The following is an 8,150-nucleotide window of genomic DNA, read 5'->3' on the forward strand; positions in this document are numbered from 1 at the left end:
ATTCCCATATGTTATTGTAATATAATGACATATTTGAATTGATTTTAAATACATCAGCTAGACATTCTCCTAACATTACCCTTTATTTAATGTTCTCTTCTCTGTAACTTGGGCTATTGGGCTTGGCTTCATCTAGGCCATTTTAAGTTCACATGGCATTGAGTCATCAGTTATTTTCTTAATACACACGTGTGTACACACAGTAACATACACACACACATTCAGATGTAATAGGTTATTTTATTTTCATCATAGACTGCATCTTTCTTTGGATTAATTTATGATTTTCTGGGATGCAATTATATTATAGTTGTACCCTTTAATGTGTTGTCTCTTTAAAGACAAACATGTAAATATTTCAATATTTGTGACACGATTCAGTGTGATAAGACTCAGTGGGATATGACTCAGTGAAATATGACTCAGTGGGCTATGACTCAGTGGGCTATGACTCAGTGGGCTATGACTCAGTGGGCTATGACTCAGTGGGCTATGACTCAGTGCGATATGACTCAGTGGGAGATATGACTCAGTGGGATATGACTCAGTGGGATATGACTCAGTGGGAGATGACTCAGTGAAATATGACTCAGTGGGAGATGACTCAGTGGGATATGACTCAGTGGGATATGACTCAGTGGGATATGACTCAGTGGGAGATATGACTCAGTGGGATATGACTCAGTGGGATATGACTCAGTGAGATATGACTCAGTGGGATATGACTCAGTGGGATATGACTCAGTGGGATATGACTCAGTGGGATATGACTCAGTGGGAGATAACTCAGTGAGATATGACTCAGTGAGATATGACTCAGTGGGATATGACTCAGTGGGATATGACTCAGTGGGATATGACTCAGTGGGCTATGACTCAGTGGGCTATGACTCAGTGAAATATGACTCAGTGGGATATGACTCAGTGAGATATGACTCAGTGGGATATGACTCAGTGGGATATGACTCAGTGAAATATGACTCAGTGAAATATGACTCAGTGGGATATGACTCAGTGAGATACGACTCAGTGAAATATGACTCAGTGGGATATGACTCAGTGAAATATGACTCAGTGAAATATGACTCAGTGGGATATGACTCAGTGAAATATGACTCAGTGAAATATGACTCAGTGGGATATGACTCAGTGAAATATGACTCAGTGGGATATGACTCAGTGGGATATGACTCAGTGGGCTATGACTCAGTGGGCTATGACTCAGTGGGCTATGACTCAGTGGGCTATGACTCAGTGAGATATGACTCAGTGAAATATGACTCAGTGGGATATGACTCAGTGGGATATGACTCAGTGGGCTATGACTCAGTGCGATATGACTCAGTGGGAGATATGACTCAGTGGGATATGACTCAGTGGGATATGACTCAGTGGGAGATGACTCAGTGAATTATGACTCAGTGAAATATGACTCAGTGGGATATGACTCAGTGGGATATGACTCAGTGGGATATGACTCAGTGAAATATGACTCAGTGGGAGATGACTCAGTGGGATATGACTCAGTGGGATATGACTCAGTGGGATATGACTCAGTGGGAGATGACTCAGTGGGATATGACTCAGTGGGATATGACTCAGTGAGATATGACTCAGTGGGATATGACTCAGTGGGATATGACTCAGTGGGATATGACTCAGTGGGAGATGACTCAGTGAGATATGACTCAGTGAGATATGACTCAGTGGGATATGACTCAGTGGGATATGACTCAGTGGGATATGACTCAGTGGGCTATGACTCAGTGGGATATGACTCAGTGAAATATGACTCAGTGGGATATGACTCAGTGAGATATGACTCAGTGGGATATGACTCAGTGGGATATGACTCAGTGAAATATGACTCAGTGAAATATGACTCAGTGGGATATGACTCAGTGAAATATGACTCAGTGGGCTATGACTCAGTGGGATATGACTCAGTGGGATATGACTCAGTGCGATATGACTCAGTGGGATATGACTCAGTGGGATATGACTCAGTGGGATATGACTCAGTGAAATATGACTCAGTGGGATATGACTCAGTAAAATATGACTCAGTGAAATATGACTCAGTGGGAGATGACTCAGTGGGAGATGACTCAGTGAAATATGACTCAGTGGGAGATGACTCAGTGGGATATGACTCAGTGGGAGATGACTCCGTGGGAGATGACTCAGTGGGAGATGACTCAGTGGGATATGACTCAGTGGGATATGACTCAGTGGGATATGACTCTGGGGTATGACTCAGTGGGATATGACTCAGTGGGATATGACTCAGTGGGAGATGACTCAGTGGGATATGACTCAGTGGGATGTGACTCAGTGGGATATGACTCAGTGAAATATGACTCAGTGGGATATGACTCAGTGGGATATGACTCAGTGGGATATGACTCAGTGGGAGATGACTCAGTGGGAGATCAAATCAAATCAAATGTATTTATATAGCCCTTCGTACATCAGCTGATATCTCAAAGTGCTGTACAGAAACCCAGCCTAAAACCCCAAACAGCAAACAATGCAGGTGTAAAAGCACGGTGGCTAGGAAAAACTCCCTAGAAAGGCCAAAACCTAGGAAGAAACCTAGAGAGGAACCGGGCTATGTGGGGTGGCCAGTCCTCTTCTGGCTGTGCCGGGTAGAGATTATAACAGAACATGACCAAGATGTTCAAATGTTCATAAATGACCAGCATGGTCAAATAATAATAAGGCAGAACAGTTGAAACTGGAGCAGCAGCACAGTCAGGTGGACTGGGGACAGCAAGGAGCCATCATGTCAGGTAGTCCTGGGGCACGGTCCTAGGGCTCAGGTCCTCCGAGAGAGAGAAAGAAAGAGAGAATTAGAGAGAGCATATGTGGGGTGGCCAGTCCTCTTCTGGCTGTGCCGGGTGGAGATTATAACAGAACGTGGCCAAGATGTTCAAATGTTCATAAATGACCAGCATGGTTGAATAATAGTAAGGCAGAACAGTTGAAACTGGAGCAGGAGCATGGCCAGGTGGACTGGGGACAGCAAGGAGTCCTCATGTCAGGTAGTCCTGGGACATGGTCCTAGGGCCCAGGCCAGTTGAAACTGGAGCAGCAGCATGGCCAGGTGGACTGGGGACAGCAAGGAGTCATCATGTCAGGTAGTCCTGGGGCATGGTCCTAGGGCTCAGGTCCTCCGAGAGAGAGAAAGAAAGAGAGAAGGAGAGAATTAGAGAACGCACACTTAGATTCACACAGGACACCTGAATAGGACAGGAGAAGTACTCCAGATAAACAAACTGACCCTAGCCCCCCGACACATAAACTACTGCAGCATAAATACTGGAGGCTGAGACAGGAGGGGTCAGGAGACACTGTGGCCCCATCCGAGGACACCCCCGGACAGGGCCAAACAGGAAGGATATAACCCCACCCACTTTTCCAAAGCACAGCCCCCACACCACTAGAGGGAAATCTTCAACCACCAACTTACCATCCTGAGACAAGGCCGAGTATAGCCCACAAAGATCTCCGACACGGTACAACCCAAGGGGGGGGGGGGTGACTCAGTGGGATATGACTCAGTGGGATATGACTCAGTGGGATATGACTCAGTGAAATATGACTCAGTGGGAGATGACTCAGTGGGAGATGACTCAGTGGGATATGACTCAGTGGGATATGACTCAGTGGCATAACTCTTTTTTGCTAATTGCTGCTTTAGATTGTAATGCAATTTATATTATCTCAGTTGTCTTTGAAATCCTTTATCTTTATATGTTAGTTTAAACCTAGAAACTATAAGGCTGCTCATAGATACATTCCAATAGTGAAAAAGATACTGTGGTTTCTGAAGAGAAGAGGCAGAAAGTAGCTCTGTCCAGCCATATTGTAATCCTAGAATCTTTGACATCTTTGCATCGACGTCGTCAATTATTGTTCCATTGTTAAAATGTTTGTCTTCCGAAAACGAACAATCCAATAAATGAATCAGTGAGAACAAATTGAACACTGAACATGTTGGGTCAAGGCTTTGACGGTAAACAACCAAAATTGCAATTAATGCCATTTCATTGCTTCAAATGATATGGAGTGGAAAAATCACTTGACTTTTTCCTCGTGGAATTTTGTATAATGACTAGCAGACATTCAAGACCATTTAAAGTGGAAATCATACAATCTGTAATTTAGAATAAAAAAAATATTGGATTGCATGTCAACAATGGTTAATGGATGATTAACCTGTTCCTATTGTTGAAATGAATTCCCGTCAACACAGTGGGAGGAAGACATGAATGAACCTGATGGAGAGAGAATGGAACACAGCAGGCTCTAATGGGGTGGAGATTGGAATCCGCAGGCTGTGGGGGGCGGGGCTTGTTTCCAGGAGATGGGTCGGGCAGGTCTGTGGGTCATGCTGTTTTTATTGGACTATAAGGTTGACCCCCTCACGACCCCTGATTGGCCCCTGACCCGGGCAGTCATACCATATCAAACTACTGATGCGCACAGCCTTTCAGAGGGAGATTAGTTTTGCCTGCCCCGCTGATATTGACATCAGACTTAGGAACCCACGTCATGGTACAGATCAGATCAATACTGTAATATGTCTATTATACCAGTAATCAATAAAATGATGTTGAACTCTTTTATGACAATATTGCAGTTCGAGAACATTGTGGAGATAGGATTTGTGGCCCTCACCACATCACTTTATCTACTGTAGCAGAATAGGTCTATAGATTGTACTTCTATGGCATTCCATATAGTCCATTCTGCACACAACAACTCAACTAACCATCACATACATCAGACTGGACAGCTATTACTACCAGCTCTGGTCTGGTAGACAGACAGTCAGCAGCTTCTTTCCTGGCTCAACCTCAGTGACCATAGAGACAGAACTATGGGAGGATGTGGACAGTTTCCCATTTTCCATGAAGGATTATCATTCGTTTGCACAATATAAGCCTTATTTTCCATGAAGCAGGGGATACGTATATTGATTGCTGCCAGTGGACAGTTTCATCGTTCAATCATGTATTCATTATGTGGGAAGACTCAGAAGGTTGCTGATAGAAAGTTCTATAGTATTTAACATAATTTGACCTGAGTTGGCAGCATTTAGTTCTGTCCGTCTGGCTGTAGGAACCTCATCCTCTCTAGAACCCCCCCCCCACTGTCGGCTCAGCTCGGCTCGGCTCAGCCCGGCTTGGCCCAGCTTCACACAGTGCTGCCAACCTCACTGTAACACTCACACAGACAGCTCTCTCTCTCTCTTTCATCCACAACTTGCCTAATTACTGAGTTTCTTTACACCGGACAGGATAGTTTGCGGCACAAAGAACTTTCTAGTTATTGTGCCCGGAAAAGCAGGGGAAAGCCGGGAGAGGCAGGGAGAGGCAGGGAGTAGGAAGAAAGAGCTTGGCATGCAAACACACTGTTCGGATAAACACAACATGCTGAAATGACTCCCTGCCAAGTCATCAGCACACGCCAGTGAGTCAGGACATACCTCACTTCATCATCTGTTACACAAAGAACCTCCTCCAGAATGTTTGATAATATTGGATTGCATGTTTATGTTAAACTGGATGTTGTGGATCAAGGGATATGGCAAGAACTGGACAAAAATAAGAAATGTAAGATAAGAAACTATTATTGTCATTCAAATGTTAATTACAAAATTCTGAATTATTATGATTCAAATTCTTCTTCTTGACGTTAAGATGTAAAAGAAATAGATCATAGATCACTAATGAACATCGGTGCACCCACTTTTGCTAATACTTTTGCTAATGCTTTTGCTAATACTTTTGCTAATACTTTTGCTAATACTTTTGCTAATGCTTTTGCTAATATGTTTGCTAATACATTTTTGTTGCTCATTTTGTAGTTCCTTTTCATTTTTGATTTGTATGAATAAATGACATTTTATTGAGAACACTTTAAATTTAAGCTCACATGTTTTACCCTTTTAACATTGTTTTTTATTGTGGTTCTAAAAATGTACATTATGGTGTTTACTTTTTATTTTATATTTGGAACTTTTTTTGAAGTAAATGAAAAACTATAATATGATCAGTCCATTAGTATTTTTTCTGTATTTAATTATCAAACAATAAGACACCTAAATAATACCAATATTTTTTTAAATAATAACAATATCTTTTTTACAATGTTTCCCTACGGTGTATTCAAGGACAAAGAGTATGGATACATACCGGCTCACATAATGCCTTATGTTTAAGGAGAGTGATGGTGACAGTAATCAATAGAAAGTGATTTCTCTCAGAAAGAATTTGATACATCAGAAGGTTGTTTAGTGTAGCTTTGTGTTTCCCACACAGCCAGTCGTTTATTCATCCAGCCAATGCACCTCTGTAAGCATAAATCCACTGGTCTGTCGTGGTTCTGCCCGACTCGGCCTGACCGCGTGTGTGTCCGTGTGGATGGCCCATCGTTGTGTCTGACCAGGGCTCTATAAGTCCACCCTCACTCACTCTTGCTCGGAGACAGATGGGAATTCTCCCAATCTGGGGCGTGCCACATGCATCCATCATGGCAGCTCTCTGGTTTTTCCAGTGATTTCCAGCTCCTGGTGCCGCCCTGCTGTCCGGTAGAGGCTGACCATGGCCGCTCCATCACCCCAGCCTGTCCCTCTGCTGATACACTGTGGTATTAACCACCGCCTACAGACAGCCCAGAGATCAGGAATGGCTTGCAACGGGTTTGTGGAGCTTGTGTGTGTGTAATTCGGTGTGTGTGAGAAAATGTATTACCATGTTTACTTACAAACTAATATGCATGTGTGTGTGTGTGTGTGTGTGTGTGTGTGTGTGTGTGTGTGTGTGTGTGTGTGTGTGTGTGTGTGTGTGTGTGTGTGTGTGTGTGTGTGTGTGTGTGTGTGTGTGTGTGTGTGTGTGTGTGTGTGTGTGTGTGTGTGTGTGTGTGTGTGTGCGCGGTGAATCATTAAGTTCCGAGCTCTGTTCGTTTTGGAGCGCCGTCCATCCTTTTGCCACAAAGAGGGTTTTGCGCCAAACAGCTTAGAATCACACACACTCACACACTCTCACACACACACATAACCACACACACATAACCACACACACAGCTTAGAATCAGCGCCACTTTGAAGTGTTCTAATCCTTCCTCTACCTTCAAACAACCTCTCCTGAATCTGACCAGACCGAACAGCTCAATCTGAACACATTTCACTGCAGATCAGCTCAAGTCCTTAATGTCATTTGATATGAACACTGGTCTGGGTTCTATTCTAATGGCTGCGATCAGAGTTGTTGGTGAGAGCTGGCTGCAAACCTACGTGCAGTATGTGTGTTTGTGTTCTCTGTATTTGCCACAGATGAAAAAATAAGTGAGTCACTTTTACAGCACCACTCACAGCACCAAATCTATTCAGTGCAGACATAATCTGCATGACAACATGCCTGCATGACTACTACATCACAGTTCCTGGGCCACATACCCACACCTACAGGATGACCTTCATGTTTGACTTCCTCAGTAAATCTCCAAATGATTTATTTTATAGACTCTTCTTAGCACACAGTTACCGTAAAGATTGATGAACTTCTTCTTCATGGTACTCATCAAACCTTACTTTAATGGGGGTTACTTGCTTTCTCCTCGTCTCTCTCTCTCTCCCTTCCTATCTCTCTCCACCAATCCCATGCCAGATGGGGTCAGTGGTGCGTCATAGGAGAGCTTCCATTGGTTGGGTTGGTCCTGTCGCTGGAGAGGGCCAGGGGCACCGTTACAGAACGTTCACATAGAAATATGATTATAGAATGAAATCCAATTCCCTATTCCAAACCAAAAAGAACAATGCATTTCTATCTGAATAGACTGCACTCTATCATTGGACCCTTTTAAGCCCCATCTCTCAGTGAGGTGCTTTGCGCCGTCTCTCTTTGTGTGTCTCTGTTGGTGCCGCTCGGCGGTTGGAGCTAGCGTGTGTACATTGGCTCACTTCTCCCTCTCTGAGATAGAGCCAAACTTACCCTGTTTCTCTCTCTCATCCCTTCCTGAGCCAATCGTCTCTTCTTTATATTTCTGTATTTCTTTCTTTCCTCGCTCTCTTTCTCTCTGAGCCAGCTACAGCCTCTAAAAGAATCTCAGGATTCCGATGCATTTTTGTTAACCGCACATCA

General features: G+C 43.6%; 2 pseudogenes; both read right to left on the reverse strand.

Annotated features, from left to right (window-relative positions):
- Positions 1–273: 273 nt before the first annotated feature.
- On the reverse strand, positions 274–1,214 carry LOC123989303 (annotated as a pseudogene).
- LOC123989373 lies at positions 1,195–2,437 on the reverse strand (annotated as a pseudogene).
- Between the last annotated feature and the right edge of the window lie 5,713 nt (positions 2,438–8,150).

This window comes from Oncorhynchus gorbuscha, linkage group LG01 (genome assembly GCF_021184085.1).
Source record: "Oncorhynchus gorbuscha isolate QuinsamMale2020 ecotype Even-year linkage group LG01, OgorEven_v1.0, whole genome shotgun sequence".
Classification (NCBI taxonomy): Eukaryota; Metazoa; Chordata; class Actinopteri; order Salmoniformes; family Salmonidae; genus Oncorhynchus; species Oncorhynchus gorbuscha.